We start from the raw sequence: 19247 nt of genomic DNA on the forward strand, positions 1-19247 counted from the left end.
AGGCACCTTAGTTGTTCAAAGATTGCTTTCTCATATGTGCCTTGACTGGGAGGCTCCAGCCAAGCCAGTGAGCCCTTGCTCAAGCCAGTGACATTGGGCTCCAGCCAGTGACCTTTGGGCTCAAACCAGAGACCATGGAGTCATGTCTCTGATCCCATACTCAAGCTGGTGACCTTGCGCTCAAGCTGGATGAGCCTGTGCTCAAGCCAGCAACCTCGGGTTTTGAACCTGGGTCCTCAGCATCCCAGGCCGACACTCCATCCACTGCGCCACTGCCTGGTCAGGCTTAAAATGGTTTCAAAAGAAGGAATTCCCTAATGCTAAACTGTCTTCCCTTTGAAAAGCGCACAGAATACATAAAAGGGTTCTGGTCACCAATCCCAATTCTCACTAAGAAATGACCCCATGGGACTGAAAGGGGAGTGTTTTCACACTGCCAAGCAATTCTTGATACCAGCTAGGTGTCCTAAAATTGAATTCAATTCTGACATTATCCACCTGAAGGTATCATCATTTCCACAGGTTAAGGTCTCTGTCCTACAAGTTGTCTCCCCAACCTGCAACTTCAGACACCAGTCATAAACCCAGGTTGTCACCTGTGCTTCTCACCCACCTGCTCTAGATCAGAGGTTCCCAGTACCCAATCCTTGTGTTTCAGATTAATTTGCAAAAGTGGTTCAGAGTCATAAAACCTGTTTATTCACTAGACTACTTATAGAGGCCCTGAATAGGAGCATAGAACAGGGACAGAGTTCAGTGCCCTGAGGCAAAAGCCACAGTGGCTTTACTGACAAAAGTAGTGAACACAGTACTGTGCTAAATGTAGCACAATAGGGATAGAATTAGCAATTCTGATTAATCAACAGGTAGGAGACATTTGAGCTAGTCCCCTACTCTTTTATCTGCTCTGAAGAAGTTCCCTTTCCTGACTTTCTCATTCTCTTCTCCTCATTCTCTTCTCTTGCTTCCTGCCTTCCTCATTTTTGTGTGTATCAGTAAATACCCATAAGGACTGGGGTCAGGCTGTCTGATGAAACCTGTAGAGGGGACTGTGAGGTGGTCTCCCCAGGTCCCTTAGTGCATGCCATGTGGTCTTGGATAGTCACTGTCTCTGTGACAAGTTGTGCCCAAGTGAGAACAGGAACTAAATGACCTCCCAAAGCCCGGAAAAGGAAAGGCCGACCAACATATCCCGGTAACTGGAACACAGATGAGGAGGAATAGCCTCTGAACATCTGTGGTGAGGTCAAATAGGCTTCAGACCAGGAATTCCCCTCCCTTTCCCCCCTTCTCCTTCCTTTGCACTCTAGCATTTGAAATTCCCTCCCCTGAGCCAGTGCAACCATAAGCTCCAACTCCATGGCCTCTTCTACAAAGCAGGATGTCAGGTCACTGATAGGCAGCTCACAAAGCTGTTTATTGTAGTGCATCAACAGTGTCCTTGATATGGAAAAAAGGGAGCCTATACATTGACGACTGGGAGTAAATGGGGCACTGGCTCCGAAAATGGATTACAGAGTACATTCACCAAGGGAATTGTAGAGGCTACAGGGGCAGGATCTGAAATGACCCCGTGGGACTGGAAGGGGTTAGTGAGATCAGTAACCACCACTGCTCAGTGCAGTGTCTGGCTACAAGAATACCAGGATGCAGCTCAGACACAAGCTGTAGAGAATCTGAATGCGGGAGTCCAGCTGGTGTTGATATGCTCACAGGAGCCAGGGCTTATGACACTTCAGGCCCACATGAACCGCGCTGCCTTTCTCAAGTTTTTATGGTGGCTTTTAAAGCATGGGTTTGGATTCCTGATATCAAGGCCCCTATGGGCTCTTTTGCAAGCATCCATCAGAGACCTAACAAACTGTATATTGACTTCATTAATCACCTGCAAACTGCCATCTCACGACAGGTAGGTAATGAACAAGCACCAAAGGTGCTGACCCTACAATGGCTTATGAGAATGCAAATGCTGACTCCAAAAAGGTCTTGGCTCCTCTTAAGGGGCAGCACCCTAATATAGCAGAAATGATTAGAGCCTGTCAAAATCTAGGTGCCAGGTTATATTGAGCCCAGGTACTTGCTGCAACATTGTGGCCACAAACTTGTCATACCGGTGGCAAAAAAGGACGTTTTCAGAAAGACTGCAGTCAGAGCCTGTACGGCCAGTAGTCGTGGCCATCACAGCCACCAGGCACGTGCAGGTTCACATTAGATTCCGGCAGACATAAAGAAACCGTGGAGCCCAAAACTAGTGGACCATTCCTTTATTCTAGTCTCGCACCTAGCAGGTGAGTAAAAACACACAGGGCTCCAAAAGCCCCTCATTCAGAGCTCACAAGCTACTGACCCCTCTGGTTTTTCTTAGAATCAAAGGCCTCCACCAGCTCAGTCACCTCTGGTTCCCCATCAGCTGTTGGAATCCATGGGAGTCTGAAAGGCCAGAGTCACAGGCTTTATTGAAAGGAAGAAAGGAACCCTGACGGCACTTCTCCTGGGGGAGAAGAGCACCGGTTACAGACTAGGGGCGAATTATATAGTGTTTGGGAGAGCCTGAGAGGATACTGAGGCAAAAGTCCTGGTATGTCCAGAATGCTCCTCCTTGGGGGGCTTTGAGCATGTGGGTGTTGAACCAAAAGTCCTGGTGTGTCCGGAGCCTCTCCTTGAGCGGCTTCTCAGCTTTTGGAATTCCTCTGTCTCAGGGAGGATAGTCCAGTAAGGGTGAGGTCTGACAGATAAGCGGAACATCAAGAGGGCAGTTTGGAATTTACGTATCTATCATCAGCCAACATGGCTTCTTACTCTGCAAAACTGGCTTCTCCCTCCTTCCCTTCTACCTTGGCTTCTTCTTCACCTTCTTCACTCTTCTCCTTCTAAAAAACTACCTGGACCCACAAAGACCCCTCCTCCAGCAACAGTAGCATAACAAAATCCCTTTCCAAGCAGGAAGGTAATTAGCAGTTTCACCTGGGCCATTCAGGTGTGTAGCACCATTTTGAACAATAAAAGTGAGCACACTAAAAAACCCACAAATTTTACAAACTCATTTGCCCAACAGAGCCTAATGGCAACTGTGTAGCTTGGCTTCTGTATGCCCTGAAAGGTTAATTAAAGCCCAATCTGAAAATTCCTTATAAAGTTCCAGCAAACCAGATTGTAAAAAGCCAATATGATCAATTGCTATTCTTGTTGTGTTTATGCAAATTAGCAGGCCAAGTTAAAACTGGACTTAATACTATAACTAAGATAATCTTAATTTAGCTTTTTAAAAAAAAGCTAAGGGTAATTTTAGGGAGAAAAGTTATATTTCAGTAAAATCCATTAACACAGTTATAAATATCAGAAACTAGACTGGATCCTGAATTTTTCTGATTTTCTTGAATGTTTTAGACAAAAGGTTCCAGTTGTCTCTATTACATCTTTTGAAAATATGTTTGCCTGACCAGGTGGTGGTGCAGTGAATAGAGCATCGGGTTGGGATGTGGAGGACCCAGGTTCGAGACCCCAAGGTCGCCAGCTTGAGTGTGGGCTCATCTGGTGTGAGCAAAGCTCACCAGCTTGGACCCAAGGTCTCAGGCTTGAGCAAGGGGTTACTTGGTCTGCTGAAGGCCCGTGGTCAAGGCACATATGAGAGAGCAATGAACAACTAAGCTGTCACAATGAAAAACTGATGATTGATGCTTCTCATCTCTCTCCATTCCTGTCTGTCTGTCCTTATCTATCCCTCTGACTCTGTAAAAAAAAAAAAAGAAAAAAAGAAAGAAATATGTTTGTTTGCCAATGAAAGAACCTGTTTCTAAGGTCATAAAATATGTTCATAAAAGTATCAATATAAAATTGCTTAACACTAACTTAGTCTTTCCTGAAAGTTGAGGCTTTGGAAATTGAGAATTCTGATTATTTGGAATGAAGTTGTATGGTTTTAATGATAAAAGGTATAAGGTATGGAGATACTTTTGAAAGGAAAAAAAAAATAAGTTGTTCTGAAAGCTGGTTATTTCTGAATGAAGAAGGTTTGTGTAAGTCGCAGGTTTGTGCAGGTTGTAGAAGGTTTGTGCAGAGGGAAGAAACGAAAAGAGAAGGAACTGAGAAAGTGAACAAAGGTAAGAAAGGAGAGAAAGGACTTTAGAAAAAAGATTGTCCTGAAATGAAAACAAAAAGGAACCTTGGGACATTCTTGGGGGCCTCAGGAGTTTGAGAAATTCACCCAAACATACAGGTACTGCAGATAGAGCCAATGGCCTTCTTAAGCCACAACTACACAAACAAAAAAAGGGGGGGCAGGAGGAGAGACTCACCCCACAAGAACAAGTGCATAAGTCTCTTTTTACTTAATTTTTTGAACATTTCCTCATCTGGACTTACTGCAGCCGAGAGGCACTTTATACCAGCCAAGCAATGGCCTAAGCTTCGTGTTATAACGGGATGTATTAGCTGGTCCTGAGTGGCAGGGTCCAGGTGAATTGCTAACCCGGGGGCGAGAGTATGTTGTAGTTTTGTCATCAGCAGGTCCTTTCTGGATACCAGCGAGGGATGTGAAGTCTCATCATGAGTTGACATTAGCCCCTAGGAAGCAACCAGGCTCCAGAGATCCTGAAGCTGATAGTGAATCCACCTCTGGGAATGAACCCGAAAAAGAGGAGGAGACCTAACTCACTCCCAAGCACTCAGGGAGTGCCTGACATCACATGGGGTGCCTTGAAGTATCTAACCAGGTGTGCTAAATAATTTTTTGCAAAATACAGGCATTCCTGTGACCCCTGAAAACCTGTTTCTCTGTGCTTGCCCTTCACCTCCACTGCAACCACTGCCACCTGTAGAAAGATGTCCTCCCGAACCTATGGAAGGTTTGAACCATTATTAGACAGCTCAAACAACAAAGGGGGAGATGTAGAGACCCTGCATAGGAACACAGAACAGGGACAGAGTTCTGTGCCCTGAGGCAAAACCACAGTGGCATCACTGACATAAGTAATGACCACAGTACTGTGCTGAACACAGCACACACTAGAGATAGAATTAGCAATTCTGATTAATCAATAGGTAGGGACATTTGAGCTAATCCCGTGCCCTTTTATCTGCTCTGATGAAGCTCCCCTTCCTGACATTTTCATTCTCTTCTCTGCTTCCTGACTCTCTCATTCTTGTCCCTGCTTCTATTTGTGTGTATCAATAAACACCTGTAAGGACTAGGGGTCTGGCCGTCACATGAATCCCGTAAGGGGATTGTAAGGCGGTCTCTCCTCAGTCCCTCGGTGTATGCCACGTGGTCTCCGAGTCGTCACTGTCTCCATGACAAGTGGTGCCCCGTGTGAGGAATGGGAACTAAAAAAAAATTACTGATTTGTTACAAAGGATATTAAAGAATATAATGACCTAGCTGGACGAGATGCACAGGGCAAGGTATGGGGACGGAGCACTGAGCTTCCGCACCCTACCCGGGCCATCTGTTTATCAACCCAGAGCTTTCTGAACCTTGTCCTTTGGGTTTTTATGGAGGCTTCATTACACAGCCATGACAGATTGAATCATTAGCCATTGGTGACTGACTCAAACTTCAGCCCCCCTCACCTCCCAGGAAGTCTGAGGAGTGGGAGTGAAAGTCCAACCTTCAACCACTTGGTTAGTTTTTCTGGTAAACAGCCCCATCCTTTGGTGTGGTCCAAAAGTCACTTCATTAACATAAAAAAGATAATTTTATCTCATCACTTAAGATATTCCAAGGTTTTTAGGAGCTCTGTACCAGGATAAGGAGGAAGATAACATATATTTCTCATCCTAAATCAAGATATCAAAATATTGTTCATAGCTTTGTCCCTAGAGTAGGTAGCTGATGAGTACTATTTCAATAAAAAAAAAATCACTTTTGTGCTTATTAAAAACAGAAAAAAAGGATGATGAGACAGGCCCTTAGCATTCAATAAGCTAAACAATTATCAGCAAAAAGATATCTGAGTACAAGGGAGACACCTCACAGGGCACTGCCTCTTCTCTGGGTTCCTTCCCCTTCCAGGTGGCCACCCCCTCCAGCCCGCACACCTGGTGGACATGTCTTCCTCTTGCACTTTTCATACCGTAACATCAGAGACTGTGGGACAGGTGACATGGCACCAGAGACCACTGGCTGCAGAGTCAAACAGACCTGGATTGAAAGCAAGATCCCACCACCTTTATTACCGTGCTGTGAAGCAGTACACAACCTCTCTGAACCTGCTTCCTCACCTGTAAGTGTTGCCAATATCACCCATCTCAGAGGGCTATCACGAGATGAGAGAAAGTGTACGTAAAGCCCCCAGCACAACGAGTAACTATCATCATCACTGCCATCAAATGAACTGCTGGCACACTATTTTCTCTCAGTGTTTGCCAAATGCATTTAACCGTGAGAATAACTTCAATTGAACTTAAAGGTTATGTGTATTCTGCAAGCACTATGATAATATTAATTACAGTAACAGTAGTCAACACTTGAGTGCTTAGTATTAACACGCTGAATGTGTTATATACATTAGTAGCTCCTTTATTCCTAAACCAAAGCTAAAGAATATTTTATCAATTCTAAGAAGCACATTCTATTCACATTTTAACATCCCTGATATTGGGACAATTCTTTGTGATAGGCAGAATGGTCCCCCAAAGATGTGTTATGTTCTAATCTCTGGAATGGTGACTATGTTCTGTTACATAGCTAAAGAGACTTCACAGGTGTAACTGAAGTTACAGATCTTAATACAGGGAGAGTAGCTTCGATTATCTAGGTGGACCCAATTAAATCAAACGAGCCTTTTACAACAGAGAGCTTTCTCTGGCTGGAGGCAGAGAAATGGAGCAGAAGGGGACCTCAAAGAAATTCCAGGCATGAGAAGGACTTGTCTGCTATTGCTGGCTCTGAGATGTAGAGTTCAAGCGCAAGCACCAGAGAGGGTTTCTAAGAGCTGAGGGTGTCCTCCAGCTGACAGCCAGCAAGGAAGCAGACCTCAGTCCCACAATGCAAGGAACTACATTCTACCAACAACCTAAATGACCCTGAAAATGGATTCTTTTCAAAGCTTCCCAATGAGATTTCAAATGTGTAATGTTCAGAGCAGGCCCTGGTCAGCTGGCTCAGTGGTAGAGCATCAGCCCAGCATGTGAATGTCCTGGGCTCGGTTACGGTCAGGGCACACAGGAGAAACTACCGCCTGCTTCTCTACCCCTTCCCCTCCCCTTCTCTCTCTCTTGTGTGCTCTCTCTCTCTCTCTCTCTCTCTCTCTCTCTCTTCCCTTCCTGCAGCCATGGCTCGACTGGCTCCAGCAAGTTCGCTTCAGAGGCTGAGGATGGCTCCATGGGCTCCACCTCAGGTGCTAAGATGAGGTCGGTTGCTAAGCAACAGAGCTATGCCCCAGATGGGAAGAGCATAGCTCCCTAGTAGGCTTGCCAGGTGGATCTTGGTCCGGGCTCACGCAGGAGATTGTTTCTCTGCCTCCCCTCCTCTCACTAAAAAAAACAACTCAGAGCAGAGAAACCAGCCAGGCCAATGCAGACTTTTGACCCACAGAACTGTGCAATAATACACGTGTGTTCTTTTACTTTGTCAAATTTGTGGTAATCCATTATGGCAGCCATAGAAAAATAATACTGTCTTAGCGTTGATGTGGGTTATAGTAGAATGGGGCATTTTTTTTCCTTCATGGTACATAGAATAACGGCATGTCTCATAATTGAGGACATCTTAGGTCTGTTGAAAGATGGTGTTATTATCTCCATTTTGAAAATGAGCAAGTCATTAGAGAGGTCAGGTGACTAACCCAGGTGACTCAGGCTTCAAGCTGGAGCTCTAAACCCTCCTGCACACTGTCAGGGAGCACATAAGAGATCGAGCAGTGTTTTAACCATATGACTAACTCTTCCGCGGACTGGCAGGAAATCTCTAGCAGATGGGCTGTTGAAACACACTGAGCTAGAGAATCCTGCTTACAGGCCAAGGAATGGCTAACACAACCCCACCACCGCCCCACCCAGGCCCGTGTCTGACATGGGATCTCTACCATGTCGACCACAAATATCTAGCTAAGAGCCCAATTTAGCAGTTAAACAAACAAACAACCAAACAAAAATAACAGTGTGGAAGGTTCCCTGCAGTAGCCTTCCTCCGTCCACACTAGCAGTGGAGCACCACAGGTACTAGGGAAGGTTCTAGACACTGGAGACAGGACAGACCCTGAGCCTGTCCTTATGGAGCTTGACACTTCAGTGGGGCAGATCAACACTGCAGTGACAGAAAAAGAGAAGCACTTGAAGCAAAAAATAAGCATCCAGAGAGCTGAAAAGCAACCTCCACAAGAATAATAATCCACACACTCAGGAGCTGACAAGAGCGTACTGAACCTGACAGATCAGACACTCCTTCCTGGAGCTTCCCGTGAGCTGCTGCTCCATGAAGGAACTCTGAGGAGAGCTTCTGTTATCGTTGTTGTGAGGTTTTCTTGTTTGTTTGTTTGCTTTCCTTTATTCTTGAAGGAGATAAGCTGGCTTTATATAGAACTGGCTTGTATGAATTTGTAAATGCAAACCAAAAGATTCACAGTCTATGTCCTAACCCATAGTTTCTCTCTCGATGGGCCTCATTTTTAAAAAAAGGAAAATCAATTTACATTACACTAGCATCCCTGGAACTGACTGAAAGAGCACCTCAAAAAGAAAACGATTCTGGGCAACTCCAACCCACAGCCGCTGTCGAATCCTGGACTCTGGCCGCTCTCCTTACATTGTACTTCTACTCTCTCTTCTCCCTCACCTTGGAAATGGAGTCAACAGCCCTCTGACAGTGAGAGCAAAGAAAGAACAGGAGCCTAGTTCAGCAGATAAATAATGCGGCATCTATAACCTTTCAGGAGACGCATGTAAACAGAAAACGAGATTTCTTCAAAGATTTTGCAGAAAATGCCAATGGAATGTATGTATTCTCAAACTCGCTTGTTTTCATTTGAGAGGGAGAAATTCTAGACTAGAAGATCATTCTCATAATGGTTTTGGAAAAGCCCCAGTTTAATAATACCATTAGCTGAAAACTATTTATAAATCAGACATTAGCAATTGGCATAAAACCCTTCTTTCCACTTCTCTCGATTTTGCACTGACATTTGGCAGCCAACCTCCATCTTCAGGCCCAAAAGAACCATCACATTCTTACGTCTGGATTTAAGAGTGTAAGCAAGAGGCTTGCTTCAGGAAGAAAGGTCAACAAATGCCCACAGGAGGACCTGTAGATGTAGAGAGCACACAGGAAACATATACAAATGGCACCCCAACCTCCACCTCACTCATCAATTGAAAAATTTAAATGACTCGAAGTTACCATTTCTTCCTAACCAGATTAAATAACTTACATTATTTCCATTTTATTTATATTTAAGTCTGAACGATGTTTTATTTTTAAAAAATGACCAGATTCCCTCTGTTACATCCAAGACTCACTCTTGACGCTTGTCTCGGTCACGATACATTTATCCGTCCAACCCTAAAGGCCGGTCCATGAAAATATATATTTTCTGACATTAAACCAGTCCATGGCCCAAAAAAGGTTGGGGACCACTGATCTAATACATTGTGTGTGAGGGCAAAATGAGTCAACCCTTCCAGAGGGGGATTAGTGGGCCCTGTGAGTCAGCAGCTCCACTTCTGGGAATCCATCCTCCAGACACACCTACATAGAAGCAAAATGAGTTATTGCACCTTTATTGGTTGCCACACGGTTTATAATAGCAAAATAATGGAAATACTCCAGAGGTCCAGCAATAGGGGTTGGCCAAGTAAACTATGGTACATTCACACAATGGAAAACTATCATGCTGAGAGAGACAAACAGAGAGACAGAGAAAGAGTATATAAAATATGCTATCTTTTGTGAAAGGGGGAAGAATAAAAATATACAGTCTTATTTGATTGTATTTATATGTTACGACCTGTAGAGATTTGAGAAAGGCTTAGGTGGGATGGGAATAAGATTTTTTCAGTATGTACCTTTTTTATAGGGTTGTAAAGTTTTTTGGGACCATATAAATATATTGCCTGTTTTTAAAAATAAAGAGGTTGTATAAGCCATTTTTTTTGTATGAATGTGAAGAATAAAACAAGAAAAGACAAGAAGACCAGCTTGGAAGATACAAGGCTAAGGAGTTTAGCTCAGGGGTCTGGGAACCCAGGGTTGAGGCAGTAAATCAGAGGAATCTCGGTCCAGAGTTCAGGAGGTGAGCAGAGTGAACGTGGAGAGTTGATCTCTGCCCTGCTGTATATCCACTGGTGGGTGTGAGTGTCCCTTAGCCCCCAATATTTATTATAGCCAGAAGGAAGTCAGGGAACTATAGGTGAATGGGAGGCACTGGGGGTACCTCCCAGGAAACCTGTCAGGAGCATTTATTTGCTTTCCGGATTTGGACACTAATGGCAGCAGCATGCCGCTCGTCAAATATTTATATTAAGAAAGAGGGCAAAGCATGTGCCAGAACATTCTGTTTGATACGACAGAGAAGTATTCCTGAAAAGTTGGGTCCCCTGGAATTTTGTAAAATCAAATCATACTGTAAACGTAAAAGATTAAGTTTGTAATCCAAAATATTCTGTAGGGAATCCTCACTAGGAATTGTTATTTCCTGCTCTTTCTGTTTTGGGAATCAGAGTTACCCTAAGAAAGCTGCATTCAACCAACTTAAGGGTGAGAGGCATTCACCTTTCTGTGCCTGTGAGCTTTTCCCATAAAGTGCAGCCTCTCCATAAAACAGCAGAAGACCAAGGTCCTAAATACACACCCTCTAGCCTCAGAACCATTGCCTCAGTAGTTTGATCCAGTAAACGTGGCTGATCCTACTCGCTCTGCCTCCCAAGTGAGATTGCCTCCCAAGCGAGAAGCCAGGAGAGGGAAGTTGATTCTGAGAGTAGGCTTTCTAAAGGATCAACTTAAAAGAGAAAGTGTGCAGGGAGCGCCAGCTGGCATAGGGGGCTGGGTTGGGGGTGAGGAGAAAGGCCACACACAAACTCCCTTTCTTAATTTTTGGTAGCTTTAGCAATAAGCTTCCTACTTCTAAACCCCCTAAACTAGAAAAGTCTTTTTTACAAGAAGCAGCATTCATAGATAAGTTTCAAAGGCTCCTGAGGCCACTGTCCTTTGCATCCTGTCTCCAAGGGGAGGGGTCACAGCTGGTCAATAAATAACATAAACCCCTGCGCACATTTCCAGGAGTCAGCACCGATCCCCTTCCTCCGGTGGATTATGGGAGGGGTGCAGGGACCCTGGTATGTATCGAGCAATACTAAGTATGTTGTTGGTATCTAACAGTAGGCAACATCAACACCCCAAGTGCTGGTCTTCCCCTGCTCCTTAGGAAATGATGATCTGAAGAGGAAGAAGCCTGTCACAGGGAACATGCATCACTGAACTTGCATTCCCCAGCCAATACAATCAAGTTTACCTTTATGATTTAAAAAGAACATTGGCTCATGCACTTGGCTGGCACACACTGCAAAGAACATGGTTTGATTCCTTCCTTCCACTGGCATTTATTAAGCACCTACAATGTGCTCTAACCTGCTGGCTGATGGCACTGAGAGGGTTGGAGAGGGCCTGACAGGCAGAGCTACTGCTGGCCACATCATGGCTTGCTATGAGTGAGAAAGGGGCAACTCCTTCTGGTGGACCTCGCTTTGCAGGCTTGATGTCATCAGAAGGAAGTGCCCCCTTCTTCTGGCAGAGGCGGTCTGAGCTGAGGACAGATGATTTTTTGAGCAGATTTGAGCTCCCAACTTGTTTCCCTGGCCAGCACGGTTGTGCAGTGAACAACTTGTAGTTCAAGACAGCCCTGTCAAGAAGTCATAATCCAAGTCCTCTGCTTCTTGGCCAGACATCCAATCCTCTCCTGTAAACTTGTCTGAGAAGCTAATCATAACCCTATACACCCATGTGAAGCCCCTTGGTCTCATGTGCCAGCCATGGTCTAATAAATCAAAAGGTTTCCATGGTCTAAGTATAGGAGAGGCACCAAGTCTCCTGGTTAAAACAATCTAATTTGCCTAAGATTCTGGTTGACGAAACTGGTGTGATGGTTTTATACCAACAAAGTCCTCACTGTGTCTCAATAAAGCCCAGGCAGCTTCTGGATTTTGATTCATCTTCCATCTTCAGGTTTATTTAGCTCATGGTGAGAGCTAAACCCCGTTGTTCCTCTCCAATAATTTCTCCCTGAAAAGCAGACAAAATTTGAGGATACCACAAGCTTGTGGTCTTAGTCAAAAGGTCCCAGTGGGGACTGGGGGTTTTATGTCCAGTACTCAGGGACATCTTGGCTGGTAATCTGGAGCTAAATAAAAGCCTGATTATTTTATATCGGTAAAATTAAGATTCTACTCCCAAAGAATCTTAATTTTTGTTTGGACCCAGCCATTTGGAATAAAGGAAACTAGACACAGAATGCAAGTGCATAGAGGACAACTGATTCACAACCCGCTCCAGTGCGCATCTGTGATGACGACAACCCAAAGTCACCTGCTTACAATCAATGAATATGAAAAACTGCAAACGATTCTTAGCAATTGATTCACTAAGGCAAACCTAATTTAAGGCAAACCTCAAAGAAATTCTTCTTTTAGCTATTAATTCTCCAGCAGAGTTGAAAGTATCAAAAGATTTAAAGTCTGCAACACCCTGGTTTTTATTATACCCTAATCCTCTGAAATGCAGACCCATTAAAAGAAGACAAAACCTCTCCTTGTCAGAGGATGGCAACCAGACACTCACAGCTAAACACTTTTACGATATCCAATAAAGCCTGACATGATAGGTCAAACATTTAAGTGACACTAGAAATGATTTTCAAGAGACACAGCAGTAAGTGGAATAGCTCGGCTACAAGGAACTTTCAGTCAAATCACCTCCGCTTTCTGCCCTGGATCCAAGCCATCTATCTGCTCGCTATTCTCTTTTCTTTCCTTGAAGAGGAAAAGCAGTGAGGATAGGACCTGGTGGTACCAGCTGTTCCTAGAATAGGATTTAACAGACCAGGGCCAGTTCCTTGTTCGGAGCGCTCCAGTCCTCTTTGAGAGTCCAGGGGTGGAAGAGACTGATTTCACCGATCACTTCAGGTCTCCTGGGTCTCTGGGGCAATTCTAGAAGTTTCAACTTCTGTGGCTGAAGAAGGATGAGACCAACGAAAGGCAATGATAATTCTCAAGTGGGTCATCTCACTCCTAAAAGGAGCTGGTCACAACTCCACTTCAGCTCTTGGTAGAGTGCTTAGCGAATGGGACAGGGAGTCAGAACAACTCTGGGTCAACTTCTGGTCGGACCCTTGAGGGAGCCGCAGCTTCTCACGTGGTCTGCTGAGAAGACCAAGCATGACATGTACGTAGAGGGCTTAGACCTGGGCCCAGGGTGTAGAACAGCTCAATAAATGGAGTCACACAATTCTGCTGGAAGTATTTTTTATCTATCGAACTTTCCTGTTAAATTAAGTGCACTTATGTCTTCCTCATGACTATCTCACAGGCACCTGATGCACTGAAGGTATTGTGTGCATGCAACTTGTCAGTGCCAGGTCTGGATCTGCAAAGTGCCCACGTTCATAACAAGGTTGGTGGACTTGGTCTGTATGCAGACCCTAATTTCAAATATCTCATACAAAGATAAACATGCAAATTTTGAAAAAAGCCTCACTTACTACTAAACAATTCTTACTAGCAAAGTTTTGACATTTAACTGCTCTGTGGGCTAGTGTTTTTCTCTAAAACAACAAAATTCTGCTATTTGGAGCTAATAAACCAGAACTTCTATTGAGTAACTTATACAAATGGATTATTTTTATTGTACATACATGCTGATTGGGGGAGAAGAGGGGAAACGCACCCTAGTCCCACCATCCATTTGTCTGTATTTTCTTCTAGAAATTTCTTCTGGACTTTTTCTATGCACACACTTTTTAATTAACCTGGTTGTAATTGTAATAATGCACTATAACTGTGCACGCTGCCCTTCCCCTGCTTAAGCTAGCATAACATGGACTTCATGGATTACTGATTTTTTTCAAAAGTTTCTAAGAAGAAGGAAAAATAAGATTGAGATCTAGGAGAATTAACTTGTTGAGAAAAATTAATATTATAATCCATTTCACACTGAAAAGACACAATGACAATTGCCTAATTATATTCTCTTCATAAAAATTGCTTGGCAGGCCTGACCAGGTGGTGGTGCAATAGAGCATTGCCTGGGATGCAGAGGACCCAGGTTTGAAACTCCAAGGTGGCTTGAGTGCAGGGTTGCTAGCTCCAGCATGGGGTCGCTGGTCAGTGTGGGATCATAGACATGACCCCATGATCTCTGGCTTGAGCAAGGGGTCACTAGCCCTGCTGTAGCCCCCCCCCACCAGTCAAGGCACATATGAGAAAGCAATCAATGAATAATTAAGGAGCTGCAACAAAAAATTGATATTTCTTATCTCTCTCCCTTCCTATCTGTCTGTCCCTATCTGTCTCTCTTGCAAAAAACAACAACAAAAAAACCCTGCTTGGCAAGACTTTAATTACTGTACTGGGCCTCTTTAGATTTTGGGAAACCTTGAAATTTTGTATAGTTGTTTTCTTGTTACAAAAACAATACATGCTCAATATATAACATTTAAAAAGAGAAAATTTCAGTAAGCAATAACTTAACATTTACTGAACACAGACTTTGTCAGGCACTGTTCTAAATTCTTTAGATTAACTCATGTATTGCTCACAACACCTCACTGAAACACAGAAATATCAAGTAAGTAGCCTACACTCTACACACCTAGAAACATAAGCCAAGAATCCATCACTATGCTATGATACTCTAGGAGTAAAATGAATCAATAATTTATTCAATCAAGTCCTCCCCTGCTTCAGAGTATAATATGATAGTCAAGAAACGATTCATAACAACACTATACCCTTTACAGTTATTTTAAAATATTATAAAACACCATCTCTGTGTCCCTGTGGAACAATTAGTAAAACGAGACGTCATGAGTGGCATGAACTATTCCAATCAGTTCAATCGCATGCACCAGATGTGTATTAAGAAAAAACAGGCACTTAAAAGGGTTTGTTTTTAAAGATGGAAGCATTTAAAAATTTTTGCAAATGACTCAAAGATACAATGAGTAGAATTCCTGAATTAACTGAACATGCATTCCCACAAAAGTTTATAATCAGTCATAATGCTTTTACAAAACATTTATGAAACACTCCCAATCAGCCCTAAACACTACTTATGGCTTATCTACTGGCAATGAACATCAATACATGAAAAAGTAAATAACTAGATACCCTTGGGTCATATTTCTTTATACTTTAATTAAAAGTCACATTTGGCCTTGGCCAGTTGGCTCAGCAGCAGAGCATTGGCCTGGTGTGTGTAAGGCCTGGGTTCAATTCCCAGTCAGGGCACACAGAAGAAGCAACCTTCTGTTTCTCCCCTCCTCTCTCTCTCTCTCTCTCTCTCTTTCCCCCTCCCACAGCCATGGTTTGAATGGGTTCAGCAAAGTTGGCCCTGGGTGCTGATGATGGCTCCATGACCTCACCTCAGGCTCTAAAATAGCTTAGTTGCTGAGCAACAGAGCAGCAGCCTAGAGGAATAGAGCATCGCCTGATAGGGGGCTGGTTGGGTAGATCCAGGTCATCCCAGTTGGAGCACATGAAGGAGTCTGCCTCTGCCTCCCCACCTCTCACTTAATAATAATAAATAAAAGTCATATTTGGTAAAAGACAAATAATTCTTTTTCCTGGTTTGATTTCCTACCCAGCACTAATAAACAGGACTATTTGAAATATAAATTCTTTTTAAATTTAAATATGATTAACGAAATGTTTATGATTGCCGAGTTCTAAAAATATATTATGCATCTATAACTTCAACACTAAAAGCATATTAAAACTGTTAATTCATTATTCATAATTATTTATATCACTGTGGTAGAAACATGATAAACATTCCACAAATATTTTGCATCTATCTGTCTGTCTGTCTGTCTGTCTGTTGGTTTATCTGTGTGTCTATCTGTAAAATCAGGTACCTGATTTTAAAGTTGCACTATCTAGTATTTCCCAAAGGTTGAAGCTGCCATCTTGTAACTGATCCAATAGTTTGCTGCCAGTCAGATAGATAAGTAAAATATCTAATAGTTTTGAACATTAACTGTGTGCTAGATGCAAAGTGTTTTTCAAAGACTATTTCATATACTTTCATAAGAACCCTAGAAATAGAGAACGTTATCATCCCCATTTTACATATCAGACTAAAAAAGGTTCAATAATTAATATTCTACAACCAGGTCTCTCCGACACCAACTCACATCACAAACCACTGTTAAACTACTTCCTTTACAAATCAGGCCTCAGAAAATTTTTATTTGAGTTCCACAATTCACCTCCCTAGATTAAGTTTAAGCTGACATATAAAAGTTAACAGAAACAAAAACCAGCCAATTACAAATCCAACACAATAAATGATACAATTCTAAATGTGAATTTTCTTTTTCTCCCAGAGAGAGGTTTTCAACATAAAAAAATATATATTGTATTAGCTAACCATTTCCTCAAGTGTTTTTCACTATGAAGCTCTTAGCTGTCACAACTTAACAAACCACCCATGTCCTTCAACAAGTGACAAACAGGCCCAACACCTCAAATCTCATTGTAAGACAGCCAGCCTTTCCAAATGAGCCTGGAGCTCGCTACACAGAACATTTTTATAATATTAATCTTTTCAGTCTCTTGTGAAACACAGATTCACAAATCGAAAGGCTGTCGGGGTTCAGTACCTAGTGAATTACCTGGGGTAAATACAGTAAAAATATGACTGCATTTTTTACAAGGTTTAGTTGCAGTTCTTAGGCTGTTCAGCATTTTTTTTTGGAGCTAACCCAAAGTTTTATGGTGCTAGTTAACTGTTTAGGGAACTCAAAGGGTCTGAACATCGGATCTGAAAGTCCTTTTATTACTGAAGTCTCTATAAAACATTTTATTACTTTAAAAAATTATGTGAATCATGTTTACTTATTGGAAAGGAGACTTGCTAATACATACAATTGGCTTGAAATTAAAAAAAAAAAAAAAGCTCCTTACCTGAATGCGACAGTTTCGGCTCTAGTAAAACCCAACCGGTCACTCTAGCGCTGTCTGCCTAGGAGGTTCTCCTAGGTGAGGTTCACCATCCTGCCATAATTTACACGGGGATCTGAGAAACACCAGCAGTGGTGCAGTATAGTGACTAGTACTTTTAAAAACCACGGCAAACTCTGCTTAAACACACAAATACAGACCCTGCCTCTGACAACATCCAAAAGATTCATTACAGACAATCTATTCAGACGAAGCTACAACAGCCCCAAGAAATATACAGCGTCTGCCAAGAAGGCGCGGGGTAGGGGGTGCGGGGGAAATAATAACTGATGGGAAGGAAGCTGATCATGCGAAGTTTCTCCAACTCCACAAGATCTAATAAATTCCCGGTTTGTTTCCACTCGGAGCAGCCATTAAACGTGCCTTGACACGTGGGAACAGGGGCCCTCCCTTCTCTCTGGTTTTTGTCCATTTCCTTCTCTATGCACTTGTTTGTATACATACAACCACTCCCGGACAGGGGTGACCACAAGATGACAGGCCTCTTCAATTCCTTCTCTTAGGTTGCAGTTGTGCAAAGTTTTACTCAACGGCAGTGATTCAACGAGAATCACGAGTTCCTTTTCGAAAGTTATGAATGGTTTAAGTTTACAAGACTGAAACGTAAGGCGAGGGACGAGTGAGTGTTGGGAGACTTTAGCTACGGCGTTTGAAAATTAGCTTTAATTGATACGTTCCAGTTAAATTTAAAAATAAATTAAAAAAGGAAGTCACCCTGATCCACGCAATTAAATGTCCAGGCAATACTTGAAAAACCACGCAAGATTCACGTCTGAGTCTTGACTTCTCTATATACCTATCGCCTGCAAATACAGTCTCGGCGTCACTCCCTGCTCGGGAGTCCCTCGCGAGGTGTGTGCTCTGAGTCCTCCGCTCCGTGACCCGCTATCTCCCCGCTTGACCCTTAGCGCGGAGCAGGTTCCAGGGCTGCGCACCCGCGGGCTAGTCCCGAGAAAGCCGAAGAAAGTAGGGAAGAGGGGCGTGGCACCGGGTCGCCCTTCCTCCAAACCTGGCACCACCGCAAATCTAAGGCTGGGAACATGGGAGCCTCCCAGCCCCAACCGGGCGCGGGGCTCGAGGCTCCGGGCGGGCGAGGAAGCGAACGAGCTGGGAGACCTCTCCCCGGCTCCCGCCCCCGTCCCAGGGGCGGCTTCCCCAGCCCTGGCCCCGAAGGGTCCCCGGCTTCCCGCGCCCTCCCGCTGCCGCCCGTCGAGGCGAACGCGCCGTCTGTCCTGTCTCGGCGTCCCTTGCCCTCCCTCCCCCATCCCCTGCTCGGGCGCCCAGGGCCCCGACCAATCCCCGCCCTCTGGGACACTCTTCCCTCCTGCCTTCCTTCCTCCGTTCCCTCCCTCCATCTCGCTTCCCAGCCCCGGGAACTCGGAGGCGGCTCCCGACCTGGGCTGCCGACGCCCCGCTCCGCGCCTCCGTCCCCGCCGGGACCGACTCACCACCTGCGTCCGCTGTTCGGTGCTCACTGGGCTGCCAGTGCGCTGCCCCGCCGCTGCCGCCGGGGACTGGGTCTCTAAGAGCTCCTGGAGACGGCTCCGACCTCTCCTCCTCCTTCTCCTCCTCCTCCTCCTTCTCCACCACCACCACCTCCTCCTCCTCTTGCAGCTTCCGCGCCGGCTCCGCCTCGTTGGAGGTAGGCGGGGCGGACAGCCCGACGGGCGGGGCGGTGGCGGCCCAGACTTTTTTCTGCGGCCCTGGCCCTCCCTCCGTCCCAGACGCCCTGGCTGTTCCCGGGTTCTGCCGCCGATCCCGTGTCTTGTCCGGGCGAGCCAAGAGGGGAGGTCGGGAACTGCGAAGCTCCGCAAACGTCTGGCCACCTTGACCATTCCCATTTTTCCTTCCCGGAATTCACGGAGGCCCTGGAGTTCAAAGACTCACGGGGGACCCCCCACTTCACGATCTTCCAGGGGGCTGCCCTGACTCTTCGGAAGTTTCTTTCGCGTGCGAACTCCTGGCCAACCCTAATGCCAAGTCCCTTGGGCCGCGAATATGCGCGCTGTCAACCCCTTACACCAAAGTTAGGCTCCGCTCCAGGAATTTCTTAAGAAAACAGTCCCAGTAAAATTTAAAGG

At 44.6% G+C, this 19247-nt stretch overlaps 1 protein-coding gene across 3 annotated transcripts in view; it reads right to left on the reverse strand.

Moving 5' to 3' along the window:
* Positions 1 to 18755, reverse strand: part of GNG12 (G protein subunit gamma 12) — a 137307-nt gene extending 118552 nt beyond the window's left edge. Inside the window, exon 1 of one of the 3 annotated variants that reach the window (XM_066376545.1) lies at positions 18618 to 18755. The gene's annotated coding sequence lies outside the window, so the exon portion shown is untranslated. Of the gene's footprint in view, positions 1 to 18561 lie in introns of all 3 variants that reach the window. The other 2 variants (XM_066376544.1, XM_066376546.1) reach the window with 2 other exon arrangements.
* Between the last annotated feature and the right edge of the window lie 492 nt (positions 18756 to 19247).

This window comes from Saccopteryx leptura, chromosome 3 (assembly GCF_036850995.1).
Source record: "Saccopteryx leptura isolate mSacLep1 chromosome 3, mSacLep1_pri_phased_curated, whole genome shotgun sequence".
Lineage (NCBI taxonomy): Eukaryota > Metazoa > Chordata > Mammalia > Chiroptera > Emballonuridae > Saccopteryx > Saccopteryx leptura.